Genomic DNA, 24,634 nt, shown 5'->3' with positions numbered 1-24,634 from the left:
GTAATAGCTCCCAATGGCCTTATAATGCATGTGTCCGACGTGTACAGTGGCAGGGCCTCAGATAAGCACATAGAACATGGGGCGTAGAGGACCACCTTCTTCCAGGCGATCATATTTTGGCAGACAGAGGCTTCAAGCTTGTACCTCACCTGGTAGCACGAGGCATAAACATGAATACACTGGCCTTCACCAGAGGTGAGTGTTCTTTACTACAGCAAACATAGCTTTTGTTGTTTCAGAGTACTCAAAAGCATTTTCTTTATTTTTAGGTAATTCTCAACTGTCAGAAAAGGATGTAACACAGACAAGGACAATTGCATCAGTGCGGATACATGTTGAGAGAGCCATTAACCGTATAAAGACTTACAGAATCTTCAAACATGCACTGGCGATAAAGTCCAGAACGCACATTAACAGAATTGTTTTTGTTTGTGCTGGACTGTGCAATCTGAAGGGTCCTCTTATCAAAAAGGCGTGAATAAAAGCGAAACGACAGCAGAAGCATTGCAATTGTCTGGCACGTATTCAAAGCACAACATGCAACACTGAGGTGCGAGTATATGACCAAGCACACCATATGCTAGGTACCTTATATTGTTCATTAGTGGACTAGCAATTCCAGACTTTCTTCACCATGCGGGCATTACCAGTTAAGCTGCAATTACAGCCTCGGTAGCACTATATGCAGAAACTTTCTAGGGCACTGATGTAAGTGTCCATAAATGCTTCTTCCTTTTCTGCACCAATCATCATTTCTCTCTTATTAACATGCAAGTAGAGATGCCACGTAGTGCTGCCTATCAGGTTCAAGTGTAGCTGTGCCTGAACCTGGTAGTAGTACTTGTGCGGTAACTTTAATGCACTAGTGGCATCCAAACAGAGGTCTGGCTTTGTCCTGCTTTAACCAAATCATTTGGATGCACATCTCGAAGTGTGTAGAGGCACTTAACCTCAAGTAGTGCTGGAGCATGGCAGTCACAATATAGTAACCCATCTGGACTGCAGCCAAGATATGGATAGTTTGGCAGTATCATCAAACCGCAGTCATCTAGTCTGCCATTAATGTGCTGTGCTTTAAAGGCAGCAAGTGCACAAGCCTTTGCAAGTTCTTCAAACTCTATGCCATACTGGATGGCTGGACTAAAAATTGGTTTGGAATTCAATATTTTATCAACTAGTAATTAGCACTTCAGCTGCTTGGAGCGGCAAACATCTTTGAGCATTGAGACAGTTATTCTGCCTTTACGGTGCAGAAACCATGCAGTGCATTCTCGTTTTTTTGTAGATGCTTCAATACTGATGGAGGTGGCCATTGTGATCTTAAGTTTCATTAACACTTCTTGGTTATTTTCATTTCCAACTTTGATCACGTCAGCCAGTTTCAGGTGACAAAGGGGCCTTCCCAGTGTTATTTCGTATCCTGAACCCCGCGACTCCAGCAAATCTTGTACAATCCCAGCAGAGGCAGGTGTTGGGGCAACCGAAATAGACAAACAAATCACCTTGAATAAACCTTGGTATGAAAGGAATGTTTCAAATGTTTCAAGAAATTGGAGAAACACAAATACTGATATGCTTTAGCAAGAGCTGTTGTCGGGCTAGTTGGTGAATGTGTGCAGAAGCCATGCCCCCCCCCCCCCTTTTTTTTCTTGTGTGCTGTGTTTTTAGCGCAATTTGCCCCCATGGCTTCTGCAGACAAATACTGTTACTTGCCAACCATTTGTTTTAAATACTGTGTCTATGACTTTGCTAAGATTCAGCCAAGCTAAAGTCTGCTAATGAGTGACTGCTGCATTCCTTGTTGCTACTGGCCATCAGCACGTTTGGCAACTTTCCAGCGAGAAACATAGGCAATGTTTTCATATGAAGACAGGCCCCCTTGTTGAAACCTTGCCTGGTGTTACCCTCAACAGGTTGAGGGTAAAACCTGCATAAAAGGCAACATCCCTCTATATTACAGCGCATCGTTTTCTGTCTGTCATGTATTATGGCGGCAATGTGTAGTAGTAAATATGCATATATATAGACAGTGTCTGCTGTGATAAATATGTATAATTCTGTTCGTAATCTTAATTTTTTGTCGACGAGCCTGTCTATGGCATCACTTCCCGCGAGATGAGCGTGTGGCAATCGCTTGCGGCCCTCAGCCGGCGCGCAGTAACATCGTTGACATCGCGTGACGTGACGCGCAGGCCTGAAAGCTATTCAGGGGGTAATGTCCCGGCCCACCAGTCCACCGCACGCCATATTTGCTTTGTGTCGTGTGCGAGTGGGCTGTTGTTGTGCGATTTTTTTGCCCTATTTGGTTGCTGTGCGCCTACGTTTTGCGGCATATGCTGGTTTTGACATGCCAAACAAGTGTTGTGTTCCGGCATGTTCAAGCAATTACCGAACAGGGGAAAAAGCCCAAGTGTTTTCCTTCCCGAAGGAAGAAGTGCAATGCACGAAGTGGCTGAGGGCGATACTGAGGAAGGATTTTAGGCCTACAGAGAATAACAAGGTAAGGGATATATTTGTTACACTGCGCTTCTAGCCTACATTTGAAGCACAATTAGATTATTCATTTTTATCCAACGAGAACCGTATACAAGTATTGAATTCTAGCAGTCACATATTATCAGTATGCCTTTGTTTTTGCTTACATGCAGGTATGCGCACTGCACTTCGAGGAATCATGTCTTCAATGGAAGACTTCTTATACGGATCCTAGGACTGGGCAAGTGTTTGCCGTTTCATTGAAAGTACCCCGGCTTCGAAAAGGATCAGTGCCTACTCTCTTTCAGGGATGCCCATCCTACTTGTAAAAGCAAGACTCCTGCCATTCCAGACTATCACCAGATAGCAAACGGACACGCCGAGAAGCATCAGAACTTGCTCATGCGATTTCTGAATCTGCAGCTTCCTACCACAGTGAAGAAATTGAGCGTAGTTTTTCCTCGCTTCCTGAACTGAAAGAACGATTGAAGACAGTGTGTGCACCTGATGTGTGGGCAGTCATTCATCGCCCTAACTGTACGCTGTTCTTGAACATAGTGAATGAGAGAGCACCTGTTTTGCAGTCATCCATGACCATCTCCATTGATATGGAGATAAGCGCGTTTCTTGGACAAACGTTTGAAGCATTTTGGAAATTACTTGGTGCCAAATAAGGTCATAGATTTCATGTTCTCCTGGAACTACTGAATCGAATGCAATGCATTGAGAGCGCCGAGTGTTCCTCTCAGTGCCATCCAGATATTGTTTGTGCCCTTCTGAAAAAAATCGAGGAACACATCACAGAGAGCAAAGGGATATGGTTAGCTTTTTTAAACAACAGGTGACATTGCTTGTAAAGGAACGCATCCAGTATTCATGGGAGATTATGGTGCTTGCTTGTATTGTGCACACCATATACCCTCACACATACAAGTTCCTTAGGTCGTCCGGTGTTCTTGTCTTGCCACATCTGAGCAGAATAAGAAATTGTGCAATTCATTTCAGTTGTCGCCGCAAAATGAACCTGGGAATGATAATTTTCTAAAATACATCGTCCACAGATTCAAACAACTGAAGCAACATGAAAAAAGATATTGTTCTCATGGTAGATGAAATCCATATCCAACCATTTTTTTATTATAAAGGTGGCAATATTAGTGCAGCAGCGGCACACTCCAATGTGGCCACTACATCCATGCATGTGTTTATGTTGCAAAGCATGCTCAGCTGTTTGGGAAGTTGTACACATTCTTCCTTTGCGAACGCTGAATACCCAGTCCTTTCATAAAGTGCTGCCGGAAGTCATCCTCGGGCTTGAAAAAATCGGATTCAGAGTGCTAGCTGTTGTGTTGGATAACAATTTGATCAACAGGAAGGCCCTCAGTTCCCCCCAAGCTGAAAATAGCTTATCCAAATCTGGCTGACGCATTGCGGCCTTTATTTTATGTTGTTGATGCTGTGCATTTGCTGAAGTGCATTAGAAACAATTGGTTAAATAAAAAAATCCTGGAACTAACCTTTATCTCCCCCTGTTTGACCTTTCAAATAACACAGTGCATCATGATGCCATACAGTGGGCTTCTTTCAAGGAACTACGCAAGCTTCATAAGCTTGAAGCTTCGCAGCTCCTAAAATGCAGCTACCACCTCTCCTCAAAAGCACTGAACCTCGGCAATTTGGAGAGACAATATCAAGCTCACTTACAGATATTTATTAAATTTGTGGCTGATGCATTAGGTGCCCACAGTGACTTGCCAGCATTTCAACATGCTAAGCAAACTGCAAATTTTGTGAGAGTAATTGTTAGATGGTGGAAAATTGTAAATGTTAAAACACCAGACAAAGGGTATCAGCACTGGAATGTTTACGAGCAGCCAGCTTCACCCTTGATAGATGACCCTAAGCTGACCTTTTTGGGTGCCTTGGTGACTTGGTTTGATGTGTGGGAGTTATATTAACATGACAGTGGTACACTCACAAGAGCAACTCTTACTGCTTGGAGAAATTCAGCTTACACTTTGCTGGAGTTCACAAAGTACTGTACTGTTGAACTTCGCTACAAGTACGCATTTCTTGGAAAGGTGCAGACAGATGGTCTCAAACACAGGTTCGGTAAGAACAGGCAAATTGCAGGAGGCCACTATCACATTAGCATCCGACAATTTTATGAATGTCAAGGCTGGCTGCGACTGCAGAGCACCCTTCTGGCAGCAAGCGATGATGATCTGCTGGACACTGCTTCACAAAGTGCCCCACATAAAGCGTCTTTCGACATTAATGTAGAGTCTGAAGACTTAGACAAGTTGAGTTCACGTATCGCTGTGTTTGGCTATGTTGCAGGCTTTTGCGTGCACTCTGTTTTGAAGTGCGACACCTGTAAAGAAAAGCTTGTTGAGAGAGATGACGAGAGAGACACGGATATGTACTCACTGACAGCGAACCTCAGTCGAGGGAGCTTAAAATTTCCCAGTGCGTGTGTAGGTACCATTGTAATGCATGCCGAAGTAGTAGTAAAAAATTGCTGCAGCCCAAAAATGCCACGAACTTCTTAGAATGTCTAATCACAGGAACATTGTTAAACGCCTTGTGATTAAAAGCCTGCCAGAGCTCGGAGAACTGTGTACATGTGAAAACGGCCATGAACCTGAACTTGTGATTAGTATGGCAGCAAGATGTGCTACAAGTATAATCCTGAATAATTATTTTAAAGACAGGAACAACACTGTCACTGCTGCTGCAAAAGTTGATGCAAAAGTACACAAAGTACACAATGCAACAGTCACCAAAAAGTGATAATGAAAGCAATTATTGTTGTCTTTTGATTGTGTTGTGCTTTCATCATGAGTCCCAAAAATAAATTTTGTCCTATTTGTAAAGTTTCTACGCATTTTGCATTTTTGACAAAAAGCCCATGTGTTTACCTGGAGCGAACGTCACAACATGCTATTTTTCAAACGTTCTCATTCTTTTCTATTTTTCATTTTAACTCTTCCTACATCTCGACAATAATGTACTATATCTGCACCTCACTTCTTGCGCACCAAGCACATTCGTGGAAAGCCTGAGCGCGGCTACGCAGCAAGCACCAGCAAGCAGGGGAGTTGGAAGTGGCGCGTCGCCTGGGACGGGCAGCGGTGACATAGCTGACGTCGAGGCACTTGACGCGCAGGCCTGGAACAAGTCTAGGAGGTGTTGGCCATGGACCTTTGCCACCATAGTCATGTCTAAAGAACTGAAGAAACGCTTGTGCATCAACTATGTTCTGCTGAACAAACTCACCATCAGTGTCATCCACCCATGCAGACGAGATCATGCAAGATGCTGCAGGTGCCTCAGTCATATTTGCCTGAATGGACTTGAAATTCGCCTACTGGCAAAACAGCCTACGACCCTCTAATTATGAGAAAACAGCATTCGTCACCCATAGTGGGACATATATGTGGACACACATGCCTTTTGGTCTCAAGAACGCCCCTTCCACATTTCGACGTGCTATGCAGCTCATTCTTCATGACCTTCAACATCCTTCAGGATCTGGTGTCAGGATGTACTTGGATGACATCCTTGTGCTTGCATCTTCCTTCACAGACTTTTTGGAATTGCTTGACCGGATACTTCAGCGACTACAACAGCATGACCCCAAAGTGTCCCTTGACAAGTGCCACTTCGGTGTCTCTCCCATAGGTTTCTTCGGCTTCATTTTGTGTAGTAAAGGTAAGCTACCAGATCCAGCCAGTCAGTGCTATGTTGTGTATTCCAAAGTCCCAAACTCGGAAGGAACTGCAGGAGTGCAATTGCGGCGCCATTTGCGCCACGACGATTTCCTTGCGCCATCCTGCTCTATAAATGGCAAATTGCGCCTTGTATAATTTCTGGTGCCACTCTGTGCCACGAAGAAAGCTTGGTGCGCAAATAAAAACAAAATCGGGCACTTTCGGTTTCTGTTTGCTCGCGAGTGTTTTGCTTGACCACAGCCCACAAGCTCGCATCAGCAGCCAGTGGCGCCAGCTAGCGCGATGGACAAAAGTGCATCTGTGCCTGTCAGCGAGCATAGCTTCAAGAATGCTAGTTCGAAGTTTGGCATAATATACGTGCAGTGAGCGGCGGCAACCATGATTTCAAGTCGAGATGCGGAAACTAAAAAGAAACGGCGAAAAATACCATTTTGCTATATGAAGTGCTGTTAGGTCAGCAGGAGCGAGCCAAGCAATGGAGACGTTATGAAGGAGCGAAGTAACAAACCGCACGCGCAGAGCCGGTTGTTTTGCAGCAAAGGCTTTTATCGTTCCATTTTCGTCAAGGCCTATACTCCGCGTCAACTTTTCTTGGCACCACTGGGAAGGCTGCGGGGCCGAAACGCATTGTCTCCCTGCGCGGGTGAATATAGTTTGCAAATTAAAATTAGTGTTTAGCCTTGAAGAAAATAGAAATCATAAAACTTGTTATTTTAAGCACATTTCTAACATAACTACGATTTGCTAGCATTGGAAGGTGACTGCGAAGCGTTTTGTTTTCTTTTCCGGGTTATCTGGGTTCGCTTGAGTTCCGTCGCGGGTCTTCAAAACACCGAGCGCGCTGAAAGAGGATGGCGTCTGCTCTTTGCACCGTGTCGGGTTCTTCCAAAACTAGACCTCTTCTTTCGCCAAAAAAGATGCAAGTGAGACTGAAAAACCGATGGTTGTCCAAGCAGGCAAAAGAGATGGTGTGCAACGTGTACGCTGGCGTAAGAAGCAGTCAGCCTCAGCTTTCTATATCATCCGTGCGCCGCAGTCAGCGAGCTCACCGGTGTGAGCGAGCGTGCCGTCTCCCGTATTAAAGCGGAGGCCCTCTCTGGCACTCTTAAATCTCCAAAGCGAAGCAAGCTGAAGTCGTCACCTGGGCTTGTTAAAAAAAAAAACCGGGAAGACGCGGCTTGAAAGGTACGACACTTTCACTCTCGCTGCTCTGAGGCGCAAAGTGCATCAGTATTATATGCGCAACGAAGTGCAGACTGCCGCAAAGCTACGGGAGGACGTAGTAAATGATCACGATATGGATATGCCGAATATAAGTGTCCGTACGTTGCAGAGGATACTAAACGATATCGGGTTTGCGTTCCGGAAGCGCAAGCGGAACTCTTCCCTTCTGGAAAGAGACGACATCGTCGCGTGGCGACGAAAGTACCTCCGGACGATCCGGGAAATGAGAAAGAAGCAGAGGCAAGTACGCTTTTTGTTAGGTATTTTTGGACATGTAACTGCATGCATTATGTGAGAAGGCAAGGATGAAACATGTACTGTTTTGTAATTGCAGAGCTGTAAGACAATTACAATGGAAAAGCGCTGTGCAGTGTCGGAAGCGGTTCGGATGAACCTGGAGAGGCAGGCGCGTAATAGACGAAGTGATACGGTCATACGTAAGTTGAGTGCCTTGCGCTGCCGGCTTCGTCGTGTCATGTGATCGCGATGAAAACCGTCCAGGTGCATCGTCTCACGTACCCTGCGATTACTTATAGCGACGGGGTCGCTTCGGGGCTGCATGTATGAGTCTGTATGCTTTTTTTTAAACCTCTGTCCGTCCTAAATCGAAGATCGCGTCAAAATCACTTTGGGCTCGTTGTTTATTACTATATTATTATTATTATTACTATTAGTAGTAGTAGTAGTAGTAGTAGTATTTAGCTTTCAACTAGCAATGGATGCAGAAAACCGCGTGCCACATAAATTCACTTCCTTTTGCAGGACCGTTTACTACCTTGATGAGACCTGGGTTAGTGCAGGCCACGTTAAAGATAAAGTTTGGACAGACACCACAGTGGCGTCAAGGGAAGATGCCTTTCGCCAAGGCCTAACAACTGGACTTCGTGCACCAAGCGGCAAAGGCGGCAGATTGATCGTGGTTCACACCGGCAGTGAGAATGGATTCGTCGAAAATGCGTGCCTGATCTTTCGCGCTACAAAAGGAACTGCCGATTACCACACCGAAATGAACGGTGCTCGATTCGAAAAGTGGTTCATGGAAGAATTAGTGCCGAACATTGATCAAAACAGTGTAATAGTGATGGATAACGCTCCGTACCATAGTGTGCAACTGAAAAAAGTACCAACTTCGCATACTCGAAAAAGCGACATTGAATCTTGATTGACAGAAAAAAACATGCCGTTTTCGGGCGACCAGCTAAAGGCGGAACTGTTGCAGGTTGTAAACCAACACAAACATCGATATTCTGGGTACCGCATTGATGCTCTGGCAAAGAGTGCTGGCCACGACGTAGTCCGGCTGCCTCCCTTATCATTGTGAATTTAATCCAATTGAGCTGGTGTGGAGTCAAGTGAAAGGCTACGTCGCTGCCAACAACACTACGCTCATTCTGTCCGCAGTAGAAAAACTCGTGAACGAAGGGGTCTCCCGCGTTACAAGAGAGGATTGGTCACGGGACTGTGCCCATGTTGTACGCCTTGAAGAAGAAGCATGGGAACGTGATGGAGTAATTGACACGCAGCTGGATGCCATTATAATTTCTCTGGACTTGGAATCTAGCTCATCCAGCGAAAGCAGCGAAATGAGTGGCGTGGAAGAATTGGAAGGGGGACATCAAGATTGCTGATTCATAGGAATTTCTTATTTCCGCTGAAAACTATTGTCACGTTGTGTGATGACAGTGTTGTGGAGCATCCATATATTTTTGTTAATTTATTCGACTACAGTGCTGTGTTTATGCAGAAAAACTACCTGCTGTAGCTTTCTGTGCCGTATGAAAATACGTGGTGTGATCTACTGGTGCAAGCATTTATTGAATGCTTACTTAGACAAACATACAACAGATATATAGTTTCTACGAGCATTAGCAAAGATTATTTAGGCGCTGTCTCTTCTTCGCAATTTACTTTTTATTACTCACGGAAACGTAACAATATATCGCGCATTACCACACGTTAGTGTTGGCTTCTAGTGCTAAAATATAGGTAAGCTATCTATTTTACTTCGTTAGTGAAAAATGTGCGAGCCAAGAGTTATAATGCCTTACTGAAAGTTGCTGCGCACGGTTGATTGCACGTATAAAAGAAAACAGCAACGTCTGTACGTTCTCGTCTGGCTCCTCGTCATTAATGGTGGCTATAAAGCGCGCGTGAACCTATTAAAAAAAGATATCGGACTCCAACAAGTAAGCTGCAGAAAGCGCTCCTCTCTGGCCGCGGAAACGAAACTGAAACTGCAGTGAAAGGCTCCGTGGAGGCCAACCCTTCACTACATGGCGGAGGGACACATTTACAGATGCTCCTCCCCCGTAGCTTCGCTAGCGGTGCCAAAAAAGTCGCGGAGTATAGAAACTGCATATTTTAGGCAGCAGAGTTCCATAACGTAATGTACGACAGAAGCGTTCGTGCCGGGGCACCCAAGCATGCACTATGCGGTGGTTGTGCGGGCTAGCATGAATGCAAAATAGCCTTTAGTTTTTATTTATTTGTGTTCGCTTTGGAGTCAAAACTGACATTTGCACGCCTCTAAAAAAATCATGGCGTGTGCAGCATGATGTGTGCACGAAGTCAGGTCAGCTACCATGTCTCGGTTCTGGAGGAGTGATCGGGCTTTTTCTTTTCTGGCCATTAACATGCGGATGTAACATTGTAAGAAAATCTGAGGCACAAGGGTGGAAAAAAGCATGATCTTGTGATGACTTATAGTCATTTCAAAAGCTTCGCAAACGTGCAAGCTGCAACCACGTTGCTGCAAGACACTGAAAACATGGTAGCCACATGCAATAGTTAAACTTGATTGTAGCATGCTTATTGTGGCCATTGAAAAAATCGCTGGTATTACAGACTAGTGGCAGCATACATTTTCACATGTAATATAGCTAGTTAAGGTGCACAAGGATTATGTGCACCACACTCTGTGTCCTTAGTGAAATCGGCACATGGTAAAATTGTTCACCAGGCTTATATAGTACACAGCCTAATGTGTGTGTGGACATTAGATATACGTGACGTTTGTTTGCACGATTGTTTTATTATTTTATTATGTTTTATGACCATCACATTTTAAGACTTGTTGACTTTTTTGTAACTGATTATTAATGACAGCCTATTCTTTCGGTAGTGATAAGTGGTGCTCAATGTTGACTTTTTTGTAACTGATTATTAATGACAGCCTATTCTTTCGGTAGTGATAAGTGGTGCTCAAGCTGTCACACAGTGCTCTTTTGCTGGTAGTGAGTATAAAGGGTGCCTTTTTGTTTACAAAACGTTGCACAAATTTCAACAGCAATATACTCCAAGAATAGGATGGAAATGGAGACCTCATTACTGACTGGTGCAAGAAAACTTCGAAGGACTCCGATGGGTTCTGCATCATTTGTTGTGCCCCTGTGAATTGTGCACAGCACAGCAGAAAAGCACCGTGTCATGTTGAAGAAACATATCGAAAGGGCCTCCAAGATGCGGGATTCTGATGGACCGACTTGTCAAGCCCGGATTTCTTCAGATGAGCCTTGATTTCAACCGCTATGAGGCAGTGGCTTCTCTGCAAGACAATGCTGTGAAGGCAGAGGCAGTGTTCACTTTATCTGTAGTTGCCAATTCTCTGCCATATACATGGGGCAACACTGCCACAGTCATCTATCCACACATTTCCAGACTCAGCAATTGCAAGAAATTTCAAATGTGGACGAGAAGTTATATCTGATCTCTGATGGCCTTGGGCCATTATTCAAATCAAAAGTGGTTAAGAGCTTCTTTGTCCAGGCATATTTTATGCCATTATGATTGATGATACTCCCAAACCTGAAGAAAAGGTCCAGCAGTTAGATGTTCTAGTACAATTTTACTCAGAAAAGGCAGGCTGTGTTGTTGTGGAACATCTTCAGTCCTTTATTCTTGGCCATGCCACTAGATAAAACTTATTCTCATGTGTGAAAGAGGCCCTTGTAGAGCTACCAAACAGATAGTTGCTGTCTTTTTACTGATGGGCCAAATGTCATGAAATCCCTTAAACATAAATTAAAAGATCTGAGCACCGATATGCTTGACATTGGAAAGTGTACACTCCATAAGGTGCGCAATGCACTCGTAGCTGGGCGACACTCTTTTTCCAATAATCTAGAAGGTATTGTAGCAGGTGTGCCCTATTACTTAAATTTGCTGCCCGGAATGCTGACATGAAGCAGCTACATAAGGAGTTAGGTCTGCCAAATTCTTGAGTTTCTAAGAAATGTATAATGCCGCTGGCTTACGCTTCTGAGAGGATTAGAACGCATTCTCGAGCAGTTTCAAGCACTGCACACTTTCTTCACTAAACACCAAGCTGTCATAGCTACAGCTGCAGCAAGGCGTCAACACCTTGCAGCTACATTTTCTGACCAGAGGCTGCAAGCAAAATTGCTGTCCGTAAACCATTCAGCTGTACTTTACCAGAAGTTTGAAACAATCTTTCAAAGAGCCACTTTTGCACATCCTCTATGAAGAAATAGTGTCTATCATAAGCAAGTGTTGGGGAGGTTTTTACGCACACTTCTTTTTCTTCTCTGAATGGAGGACAGCTCAAAGGTTTGGATCTGCAGCCATCTCTCTGGAAAGAAAAACCAGAGTTGGGCCTTGACATAGAGGCAGCATTGCGCTCGTGGACCGCTTCTGAGAAGACCCTGTATTTATTGGCACGTATGTTCTACATCACCTGTACAGAGCGCCTTCTGTCTAGACTTCCATTTAACAAGGTACTCCACCACTTGAGCTTTCTAAAGCCAAATCATGATTCATCGACAGACTGCGACACACTGCAAGTTCTTTGCCGCAAGTTATACCAGCTTCTGAAGAGTCTGCTCTGATAGAAGAGTGAAAGGCACTGATGGGTGCCTTTCTTCACCCAAAAAACCTGTATTAATAGTATTTGAAAATTTGCCTTACTTAAAGAGACACTTTTGTATGTTGCAGGTGCACAAAGGCAAACAGTACAAGCCTCGCAACGATCTGGCTCTGCCTCAGGAAGTACACAGAAAAGGTAAACTGCGCGGCCCCCTGACTTGAAAGCACGACTCGGACTCCAGATTTTATTCATCACATCAGCTCAGCAAAACCTCCCCGGACCCCACGAATGAGCAAGGTCTTCGCTCTTCGGGTACTGCCCATTTTGCCCTTCAGTGTGTGTTGATAGCGAAATGCACTGCTGTACCTACTGAACTGGAAAGTAGTTTCATCTGCACTGATATTGATGCAGGGTTTTATATTGATGTAGTAACTTACAACAGCAGTATAAGTACCCCTGATAGAAAGTTTATGTTGAGAGCATTTGTCACATTGTCACGTGGTGGTGACAAGGTCGATGACACAAATGAAGAGTCGGTGATTGCACTGAAGAAACTCTTTATTGGGCTGACTTGCGCCCGCAAAGAAGCTAAGCAACTCAGTGGCAGCGATAGCAACAAACGTGCTCGTCGAACAAAGAATACCCGTCGCACTTGTAAACGCTCAATTTAAAGGCTACTCAGAACAATCTAGTTAACTCGCAAACTGCTAGTAGCAAAACCTGGAACATTGTAGAAACGTACGCGAGTGATCGGAATCTTCGAGACAGATCTCGGTGCATCGTTCGCAACAAAGAAAATAACACGTTGTATCGCAACAACGAGCATGAACAAGCACGGGATACAGAATTGATAAGCGCCATAATAACAATGATAAGGCCACATGCCAGCGGCTCTCGAACAGGAACAAATAAAGATTTAAACAGTTCGTGGCATTACTCCCCCCCCCCTTAAAAAACATCGCCTCGATGTTTCAAAATAAAGACATGAATTAACATAAACATTGCAAAGCAATTATGAATAGCCTTTAGCGCGCATAATATGGCTTAAGGCGTACAACATGCACAATTTCTGGATGCATTCGGTGCCGCTGCGATGCTGCTGCGGCGTCGAGAACGACCTCATAGTCTAATTGTCCTAGTCGGCGAAGCACCTTGTAGGGGCCGAAGTATCGGCGTAAAAGCTTTTCACTCAGTCCACAGCGGCGAATCGGCGTCCACACCCAGACTTGATCTCCCGGCTTGTACTCAGCATCGCGTCGTTGTAAGTTGTAACGTCGGGCGTCAGTTCGCTGCTGATCTTTAATGCGCATTTGGGCGAGTCTTCGGGCTTCCTCTGCACGTTGAAGGTAGGCGGCGATGTCCAGGTTATCCTCATTGGTTACGTGTGGCAGCATTGCGTCAAGCGTTGTGGGCTCCCTGCCGTACACAAGGCTGAACGGGGTCGACCTGGTTGTCTCCTGGACGGCGGTATTATAAGCGAAGATGACGTAAGGTAGAATGGTGTCTTGTCTTGTGCTCGGCATCGACGTACATTGCAGTCATATCCACAATAGTCTTGTTGAGACGCTCCGTAAGTCCATTTGTCTGGGGATGGTACGCAGTAGGTCGTCGATGACTTGTATGACTATTCTAGGATGGCTTGCGTCAGCTCTGCCGTAGATGCCGTTCCCCTGTCCGTGATGAGGACTACTGGGGCGTCGTGTCGCAAGAGAATTCGTTCGACAAAAACTGCGACTTCTGCCGCAGTACCATTGGGCAGTACTTTTGCTTCGGCGTATCAGGTAAGGTAGTCGGTGGCCACGATGATCCACTTGTTACCCGCAGATGAAGATGGAAAGGGGCCGAGAAGATCCATCCCAATTTGTTGAAAGGGCAGGGTTGGGGCGGTATCGGGTTCAGTAGCCCAGTTGGCCTGATCGGCGGCGTCTTGCGTAGCTGGAACTCACGGCACGTTTTTACGTAATGGGCAACGTCTGCAGGCACTCGCGACCAGTAGTACTTCTGGATTCGATGCAATGTGCACACAAAACCGGGGTGCCCTGCTGTTGGCTCGTCGTGCAACGCATGATGAATTTCTTGTCTGAGGTTTTTAGGCATGACAAGAAGCTGCGCTGTCTTGTTGGGAGCGAAGTTCTTTACGATGACATCATTGCTTAAGGCGAACGACAACTGAAGCCTTTTCGATGGAGGCGAAAAGCAAGGCACCCGTGTACTGTGCGATGTCAGTGCACGTTAAAGAACCCCAGGTGGTCGAAATTTCCGGAGTCCTCCACTACGGCGTCTCTCATAGCCTGAGTTGCTTTGGGACGTTAAACCCCACAAACCAAACAATTGAAGCCTAAACACAGCAGGAGGAGAAGCGGTCTTGCCTTCCAAGTAATCTGCTAGGTCTGTCAGCTGAGGATCTGATCGCTGTTGTGCAAAGCTGCTGGCGCTTACTGGTCCTAAAAAGGAATCGTCGTCATCGTCCTTCGGAGGAACGTTGACGGGAGCGTGGGATAAGCAGTCTGCGTCTAAATGCTTGCGGCACAACTTATAGACTATAAGCTCCATCGGGCAAGGCGGCTGGAGGGGTCTTTCAAATTAGCCAGCCAGCAGAGCGCGTGGTGGTCGCTTACCATCTTGAATGGTCGACCGTATAGATATGGACGGAACTTAGAAATGGCCCAGATGATCGCGGGGCACTGCTTCTCAGTCACCGAGTAATTGACTTCGGCTTTAGTGAGGGACATACTAGCGTAGACAATTACTTTCTCCAGTCCGGCACTCTTCTGGACGAGAACAGCTCCTAGGCCCAAACTGCTTGCGTGGGTGTGAATTTCGGTCTCGGCGTTTTCAACAAAGTGGCCAAGGACAGGAGAGGACTGCAGGCTGCTCCTTGTGGCGCTTCCCATTTAAAAGGTACGTCAGCCTTTGTAAGCTGCGTCAACTGTTCTGCGATGCGCGAAACATTTCTGACAAATCGTCGATAATAAGCACACAGCCCAAGGAACCTGCGCACGGCTTTCTTGTCAGCAGGTGGTGGAAATTGTGCGATTGCAGCTGTTTTCACCATCCTTACTAACGATGAGACCTAGGAACCGCAGTTCTCGTAGGCAAAGTGGCACTTCTCTGGTTTTAACGTTAGTCCCGATGATTTGATGGCTTCCAACACTGTCTGCAGCCGTTTCAGGTGGTCTTCAAAGTTTGACGAGAAGACATCATCCAAGTATGCCAGGTAAATCTGCCACTTCAAGCCTGCCAGCACAGTGTCCATTACTCGTTGAAACGTCGCTGGTGCGGAGCAGAGGCCAATTGGCATCACCTTGAACTCGAAAAGGCCGTCCAGTGTGATGAATGCAGTCTTCTTGCAATCTCTTTCGTCGACCTCAATTTGCCAATATCCGCTCTTCAGGTCCATCGATAGGCATTGCAGAGCTGGTCCAGTGTGTCGTCGATGCGGGGAGGTGGGTAGACATCCTTCTTAGTAATGCTATTCAAGCGGCGGTAATCAATGCAGAAGCGAAGTGTGCCGTCTTCTTCACCAAAACAACTGGTACCGCCCAGGGGCTGTTGGATGGCTGAATCACATCATCACGCAGCATTTCCTCAACTTGATCGCGTATGGCCTGGCGTTCTCGTGGCGATACACGGTAGGCCCTTTGACGTAGCGGTCGAGTGTTTTCGCCCGTGATGATGCAATGCTTTGCCAACGGAGTTTGCCACACCTTCGACGCTGAAGAAAAGCACTCGCTGTAGTTGTTTTCAAGAAGAGTGCGAATTCGGTCTTGCCTGTCTCGGGGGAGCACTAGGTTAATGTCGAAATCAGGCTGCTTGGCTTGGTTGGGTGCAGTGTCTTCAAGTTGGCTGGCCCCCGGGGCGACAGAAACAAGGCTGGGGTCTTCGCTTGAAGGATCAAGGGCAGCACCTGTGAAGCTGTGATACAAGGCATGCTCTAATAAATTGGTACGAGGTTTATTTACATGTAGGATATTAGGATGTGCTGGATGTTAGCACACCACGAACGAACAGGCTCAGCTTCCGCTTTTGCCTCTCCTACCACACCTTATCTCCCTCCAATACAGGACCGTGGAGAGTGTGTGACACTGCCCCCTTTGCAGACTATGCCCGGCAGATGAGTCGAGGTTCGTCACGTTGACAGCAGTGCTTCATGCGGGCCGTGTGAACTACATGCGTCTTCCGAGAACGGCAACCTTGGGTGGTCAGGTGAGAGACCACAAAGTTGAGTGCACTGAGGAATTTCAGTACAACGAAAGGGCCAGTATACACCATTTTCCAGTTTCGTCTTACACCCAGTGAGTTCGCAGTGCACCAACTGCTTTCCTTCTCTGTCTTGTGGGATCTGAGGAAGTCTGCAATGTCCATTATTTTAGTCAAGCACGTGCTTGACTTGACGGGCACGTTGGTCGTCTGAGGCGAAGAGTAACAAACACATTAATATATTAATGCGCATTATATGGCAATAAAACCGTGTATTTCAATTCGCTTTCATAAATGAACAGTATGTATGAATGAGTTTTGTCGATAAACACTGACAGCGGGAATGGTATATCAGCGCTGCCCGCCGAGTACACATGAATGATGTTTTGGTTGGCAACCGGCCCCGCAGATGACCGTCACCATCGCCATCAGTTCGGTTGCTGTTTACGAAGCTGTGCTATAGAAGCTAGGTGACAATGTCTCAGCCCTCAGCTTCGTCACAATAAGATTCCGGCTCTCAGCGGAAAGCAGCCCCTCGCTTTACCCACGAGGAGAGAGCGCTGCTAACAAGTTTGGTTGGCGAACACAAGCACGTCGTGGAGTGCAAAAAGACGGACGTAGCTTCGCTAGCAAAGAAAAACAAAGTGTGGATAGAGATCGCGCGGCTCTTTAACTCCAATCACAGAGTGACCCAGCGCGACCACCACCAGCTGAAAAAATGCTGGAATAATATGAAGCAAAAATCCAAAGAGGGGGCTGCAAAGCAAGAGAGATCGCCACAAGACGGGTAAGTGCTGTTAGCAAGGCCTGTATAAATTGTGCTTTGGACAAGTGCATGAAATTTCATCTTATTGTGCATAATTTAACTGGGCCGTAAGCAGTGGCTCCATATATTTCTACTAAGCTCGGAAGCACGTTTTCCACGGAGCAGACGCGCTGCACTGCAATACGTGAGTGATCCGCTTTCGGATAAACAGCGAAGTAGTTTGAGTAGTTAGGGGAGGAAGGCAAGTGTTCTGCCTTCAGCTGCGTCTTCTTGTGGAAGTTTGCGTAACTAGAGCATAAACACTCGTGAAATTGAGGCTAACGTGAATCGATGAAATGCTCCGGGCCCGCTAAGCTGCCGTCACATGCGAGCACAGATTCTATACCTGGCAGTGGCGTGTAAATGAAGCAGTGTACTTCGTTTTTGTACGGGATCACTTTAAGAACAGTTGGCATAAGAGACAAAACAATAGAGAATGTCTAGGTATTTCTCCTGCTTTAAAACTTGCTTCAATATGCCTAAACTTTTTTTTCTGTTTAGGAGGAGGATCAGCACCTGCTACCATGTCACCCCTAAGCGAGAAAGTGGTGGCAATCGCCAGCCACATAAGTACCCGGATCCAAAATGAATATGTCTCAGATGGGGCTAATGATCTGCCACCAGTTGACAGCTTACCCGTGATGAGGCTTTTGCAGCCCATGGTAGATGGGTCAGGTGACACTGGCTTTGACTACACAGGTAAAGCATTTCGCATGTTGAAGGTTGAAGAAACCATTGGTATCCTTTGAGGGGCATTTGCCGCCTCGTTCTAGAGCTATGTCCGACCACAATTTTAAGAACATTACGTGAATTTATACAGCAGAGAATTTACTTCACGTTTTTGTAGCTTTAAATTTTGCTGCTTATGGATGTGCTCATCTCTGTAGTTGGCTGATGCTTATCTAGTGTACGGAGCATTAGGGTGGAAATAACTACACTTTTTCTAAGTAGCATCACTGACCGCAATGTGCACATAGGCAAACTGTGTAGTAACTTTCATGCAGGCGGCATGAGCATTAGAAATGGAAAGGCATTGTTAAGTGCAGCAAGATATCTTTATTGCGTCTGTCATTTAGCTGCATTGTAATCGTGATGCAGTTCGGCACGGCCAGTTGTGCATAATTTATAACACAAAATATATCATACAAAGAACATAGATTCCAGTGCATGAAGTTTCAGTACTAATTACAGGAATGGCACTGCCCCTACCAACACATGCCACAGTTGTGTCATTTTCTGGTTCAAGACTGCTTTATTAGATCATGAAAAACAGGAGTTTCACTGTAGCTGACATGCAGCTCGCATTATCCTTCGCATGATTTCGAATACTTCAATTTCACTCTTTTGTGTTCCCCACCATAGATAACATATGTGCAGCTAATAAGCTAGGCAGGGAGTGTTTCAGGAGCTTGTATTTATTTTGACCCACATATATCATCTGTTTCTTTAATACAGATGATGACAATTGGGAAGCAATCGTCGATGATCAAGCATCACCAGCTGATACCATTGAAAGTGGGGCTGGTACAGCAGCTCCAGAAGCTGCTGAAAACAGCAGTGTATCTTTATCTGCCACGCAGCCCGACAATATGCAAAACATCATTGCAAGGGGTTGCTGCAATGCTTCTAATTTTGGGCATGCTAACAGGTCCGCCGCTCCTAATACCATGGCTTCTGCTGATAATAGCAGGGTACCGAGAGGGCGCATGGCTCTACCCGAAAAATCCCTCGAGAGGAGAACGGTATGAGAGCTTCTCTCTTTCGTGAGAAGCACGATGTGCATATAAAACTGCTGGTGGAGGACAATCAGAGTGTACTGGAGAAACGAGAAAAGAAAAGTGTTTTCGAAGAGAACATTCGCACACTCGAGCTCCAACAAAAAAAGCTGGAAATGGATAATCTCATTGATAAATGTCCATTATCCATGTCCATTATCCAGCTTGTCCATTATCCATAAATGGATAATGGACAAGCTGGAGACGGAAACTGTAAAACAAAAAAATGAACTTGAGATTGAAATTCTTGAAATAGAAAGAAATATTAAGCTTGAGCAACTAAAGAGGCTGCGAGAGGCAGCAAAATAAAGAGTTGCTTAACCTCAATGAAACTGGAAACTGTCTGAATGAATGCGCATACAAACAATAAGTACTTAAGTACTCTTTATGTGCACAAACACATAGCTTTGTGTGTTACCTGCTTGCATGTCTGACAAGCTACCACAACCAAATAAGTGGTAAGAAGGTTATGCAGCACTCGCTCTGCCAACATGGCTTGTTAAGATCATGTGGAGAGCGTGTTTATATATGAAATTGTCAAACAGTATACACAACTTGACATATGAATTCTAGTCAACAAATATGAAGAGAATGAGTCCTTCACTCTACAAAGGTGTTCTCCGAGCAACAGATGAAAATATGTGGCGACCCGTGTGAGACCTGGTAGACTGCGAGAAAACGGGTCTATAAACCCCTTTAAGAATCCTACATTCTATCACGCAGTAGTATACGCAGTTAACTCAAATGCTTGCCCATTTCAACAATGAACAAGCCATGCATCTGCCCAGTCGGACGCTACAGCTGTTACACCTGCACCATGTGCATCAGTTTTCATGCATGTATAAAGAAAGACTATGCAGCTGTTCCTGGGCTTCTCGAAGGTCATTGGTAACAGGATCAGCAAAAGATTTACCCTAGGTAGCCTGAATCTTGTCATTGCCATTTAAACATTGCAGTGCATAGAAATATTTGGTATAAATGGTCACAGCATGTGTTAACATTAAGGTACTGAATGCAACCTGAACATCTTGCCCACACACCAAATTACTAAATGGCATAAACAACTTAATATGAAGCTGAGATTATATACGAAGCCTCATCTTCGTTCATTTGACTCGTAGCATTATATTGACTGCAGCACATATTCCATTTTTTTTTTTTACAAGCTATGAAAAGAAAGCATAACAGAGGAGGAAGACGTGTCCTAGTGTGTTGGCTCAAATCCGTTAATGTAGAAAAGATGACACTGGAATGAACAAGACAAAATGATGAAAGTATGTGTGCTGATTGCTACGGAGGGTAATAATGCAGCCATTGAGTAAACGCTCTTGAAGTCAACAAGTATGAAGAGAATTCCTTTACTCTACCAAGATGTTCCCCGAGAAACAGATGAAAATATGTGGCGGCCCGTGTGAGGCATGGTAGACTACGTGAAAACATGAGTCTATAAACCCCTTTAAGGATCCTGCATTCTATCACACAGTAGTATATGCAGCAACACAAATGCAGTCATATTATGCACACACACCAACATTGCACTGGGGAATGTTAAACTGTATATAAAGGAAACAGTGCCCAAATACCACAACAATGACAGTATTAGAATGAAGAGAGATAGCCATAGCACCTACAGAAACAACATATTGCTATGTTGCACAAAGCTTTCACAGCATGCAAAACACTGATGCACTCACATTACGCAAGACACAAGCACAGTTTGAAAAAAAAGCACGGGGCACAACAGACGTCGAAACAGACCGCTGTGAAGGATTCGGGCCCCGAGCACGTCAATGCACCCACACACACACACTTTGTCTGCCTCTTCTTCGTTCATTCGACTTGTAGCATTACAATTACTGCAGCACATATTCCACCCTTTGTATGCTGATTCTGCTTTGAACCCAGGTACACAGATCTGTAGCGATGATCCAGTTGCTTGGGCAGGTGAGGTCACTGCGACTGCCCAAGCAGTGTTCACTGGCAAGTGCTAAGGCCTCCAGAGAGCAGATGGCTATGTTTGGAGAAGATGCTCGGAAAGGAGGCTGCAGTCCAAGCTCCTATCGTAGGTGAAGCAAGCAACGTGCATCCTGCCCCTAGAAGATGAACACAGTGTTTCTGAAGTGCACTTTAAACAAAGGGACACTCAAGAAAGTACTTCAAGAGTGCAAACTTACAAAGGAGGCCATACAAGAGCGGCTATGAAAGGCACCACAGCCTATAAACAGCCTCCCCACCCCCTCCTAACATGAAAGTAGAAACTTCAAGCACTTTTTCATACGGCAAAGCTTAAAAATCCAGCAGGAAATGCCTCTTAAAGGATTTCCTCGGCCAATTGGTTGTTTGTTCCTCACAATGCCATGGTCATAACTAAATGTAAGAACTTGTGATTGAATAGTGCATTTGTAAAATGGGATTGACGGTGATATTCGGACAATCAGCCCTCCCTTGAGAGGCATATCTATAGGTGTGTGGAAAGGGGGGGGGGGGGCACCCCCAATTCTCTAAGATGGCGCCTTGTCTGCCCCCACATCTTTAACCTGCTGCAGGATTTTTGAGGACACTGTGGAGTTGAAAACCCTAGGCTTTTTTTTTTCAAATCAAATCTTTATTTCAACATCAGTGATGCTGAGGCCCATGGACAAAAAGCCTCTGAATGGGCTTGGCTAGGTCCATGATCCTGAGTTCCAAAAACTGCTTACTTGTCACCTTTACAAATGGAAAGCCATGGGCTCAAGGAACGGTTTTGAGAAGTGTGTCGGCACGTCGCACAAAATATTGCCACCTAGCGTTGCCAGGTGGCGCATGACTGAGGTGGAAAAGGAGGACGAAGTTGAAGAGGACGACAAAGTGTCGCTTACACGTTTGCGTCTGTGCTGCTGTGTTCTTGTGTCTGGGCTACCCCCTGCTATCATTGGTATCCTTAGTCACCGTGTACGTGACATTCTGGTGGAGGTGCTGGGTAAAACGATCGCCTATGCAAGAATCTCCATCTACAAGACGTCGCGCCAGCCCTGTACCATTGGACACCCCCGTGCATCGCTCCAGTCGACGGCTCCAGGGACTGTCTCCGGAGTTTCAGCCAGCACCCGCCGCCATGACATCTAGTGCTCCTGCGCAGCAGGTGACGGGCCTCGCACCGGCCTGTAACTACACCTTGCAGGCCCCTCGGGTACCGAAGACTTTCCATGGGGACCTCTTTGAGGATGTGGAGGATTGGTTCCTTCAGTTTGAACGTGTCGCTGCATTCAACCAGTGGGACGATGCTGCCAAACTAAGGAACGTCTACTTCAGCCTTGAGGACGGCGCCCGTATCTGGTACGAGAACCGAGAGCAAGCTTTAACTTCATGGCGGGAATTCCGTCGTCAACTGCTCGAGGCTTACACTAGCGCAGATCGTCGCGAGCATGCAGAACGTGCCATTCACTCTCGCATCCAAAGGCCGAATGAGAGTGTCCAAGCATACGTCGAGGACATGACGCGCCTCTTCAGGCGAGCCGATCCCGCCATGTCCGAGGACAAAAAGGTCAGGCACTTGATGCAGGGTTTGAAAGAGCAGTTGTTCGCAGGCCTTGTGCGAAACCCACCCTCGACTGTAAACGGATTCCTTGCAGAGGCCACCACAATGGAAAAGGTGCTACACCAACGTGCCGTGGCTTATGACCGACCTTTTCATACACGCACAACCGCGGAATCATTTGCATCTTCAGAGCGGCATCCCGATGCATTGCGCGAACTGATTCGCAGCGTCGTGCGCGAAGAACTAAGCAAGTTCTGGAGCCCTCTGCAGCAATCGCCATCTTCCGTTTCTGCTATAGTGCGGGAGGAGGTGCGGCAGGCACTCAAGAGCCCTCTTTCGCCTGTAGTTCCGAGCCCGCCATTGCTGTCGGGGACCGACAATCGTCCCACATATGCGGAAGTTCTGCAGAGTCGGGCTCCCCCTTCACCACCGCCCATTCTCGCGTCACCTACAGTTCCGCTGCCCTCGGTGCAGCCAGTGCAGAACTTCGACAATCGCCCGCTGCCCCGACGCAAAGCCGACATTTGGCGCACGCCTGACCGCCGTCCGCTTTGCTTCCACTGCGGTGAACCAGGACATCTCTACCGGGATTGTCCGTATCGACGCCTCGGTCTCCGCGGCTTCCGCATCGACTCGCCTCCTCCCCGGTTTGGTCAACGGCCCCGAGTTATTGAGGAGTACCTGGCGGAGCAGCGTTCATCTCGTTCGCAGCGTCAGCCCCGCTCCCCTTCGCCAAGGCGCTCCTCCTCGTTCACTCACGGTTCCTCGCGAGAGGACCAAGGCCGCTCGTCTAGCCCTGGTCGGGAAAACTGAAAACAGCGACCTTCGGGGGCGAGGCCGCTGGTAGTCGCTGCGTTGAAGACCTCCCGTCGTCGCCGCTTCGATCCGACCGCGAGCTGCTGGTACCGTCACCTTGGGAAGCAAAAAGCGTTTCTCTGGACCTTCCGGTTATTTTAGACGGTCGCACTACAGTCAATGCTTTAGTGGACACCGGTGCCGATTATTCAATTTTGAGTGGTCGCATGGCGACTGTTTTGAAGAAGGTGCTCACTGCTTGGCCAGGTGTGTGCCTTCGAACCGCCGGCGGTCATATAGTTACTCCAAAGGGGATGTGCACGGCTCGCATTCAGATTAACGGACGTACGTTCGTCGTTAGTTGCGTTGTTTTAAGTGACTGCTCCCGTGACCTTATCCTCGGCATTGACTTTCTGCGGGAGTACGGAGCAGTTATCGACCTGCGAAATAGACTCGTCACGTTTTCGATGGGACACTCTACCGAACAAGATAGTAGCAGTCCTTGCAATAACGCACTTCGTGTTTCCGCTGAGAGCGTCTCGCTGCCGCCGCGAAGCAGTGCTCTTGTGGAAGTTACCTGTGACGATTTCCGTACCGGTGATGCTGTAGCGGAGGCGAACCATACACTCCTGCTTGCTCATGGCATTTGCGCTCCCCGAAGTTTATTGTCGTTTCACAATGGCCGGGCTGCACTCCTTGTCACAAATTTTTCTAATGAGTACCGACACTTGTTCCCGGGGACTGCTATCGCTTTTGCTGACCATGTTGCGCACGATCCGGTCTGTTTTGCATCCACGGCAGTAGAAACTAACGAGCCATCTCTTGACAACATCGACATTAACTGTCACTTGTCAAAGGAGAAACGGCGGGCTTTAGAGCAACTGCTGCTAGACTTCAAGCACTGCTTTGCTTCTTCCTCGAAGGTTCGTCAAACGCCCATTACACAGCATCACATCATTACTTATGACGACGCTCGCCCAATACGACAGCAGCCTTATCGTGTGTCTGCCAAAGAACGAGAAGTGATCCAGACGCAAGTTCAGGAGATGCTGGATGATGGTGTTGTGCAGCCTTCACAAAGTCCGTGGTCTTCACCAGTTGTCCTTGTCAAAAAGAAAGACGGCACTCTTCGATTTTGCGTCGACTATCGAAAATTGAATAATGTGACAAAGAAAGATGTATACCCGTTGCCGCGCATCGATGACTCACTGGACAGATTGCGACGTGCGAAGTATTTTTCATCTATTGATTTAAAAAGCGGCTATTGGCAAATCGAAGTAGACGAAA

General features: G+C 46.4%; 3 pseudogenes; all 3 read left to right on the top strand.

The window, feature by feature from the left end:
* Positions 1-2,347: 2,347 nt before the first annotated feature.
* Positions 2,348-7,266, top strand: LOC146195084 (uncharacterized; annotated as a pseudogene).
* A 114-nt stretch (positions 7,267-7,380) lies between these two features.
* LOC146195083 (uncharacterized) lies at positions 7,381-9,061 on the top strand (annotated as a pseudogene).
* A 5,855-nt stretch (positions 9,062-14,916) lies between these two features.
* LOC146195082 (uncharacterized) lies at positions 14,917-21,105 on the top strand (annotated as a pseudogene).
* Positions 21,106-24,634: the final 3,529 nt, after the last annotated feature.

Source organism: Amblyomma maculatum, chromosome 3, assembly GCF_055883805.1.
Source record: "Amblyomma maculatum isolate TAMU_Amacu chromosome 3, ASM5588380v1, whole genome shotgun sequence".
NCBI lineage: Eukaryota > Metazoa > Arthropoda > Arachnida > Ixodida > Ixodidae > Amblyomma > Amblyomma maculatum.
Note: the sequence above shows the minus strand (reverse complement) of the source record. Positions and strands in the feature narration are given on the sequence as shown.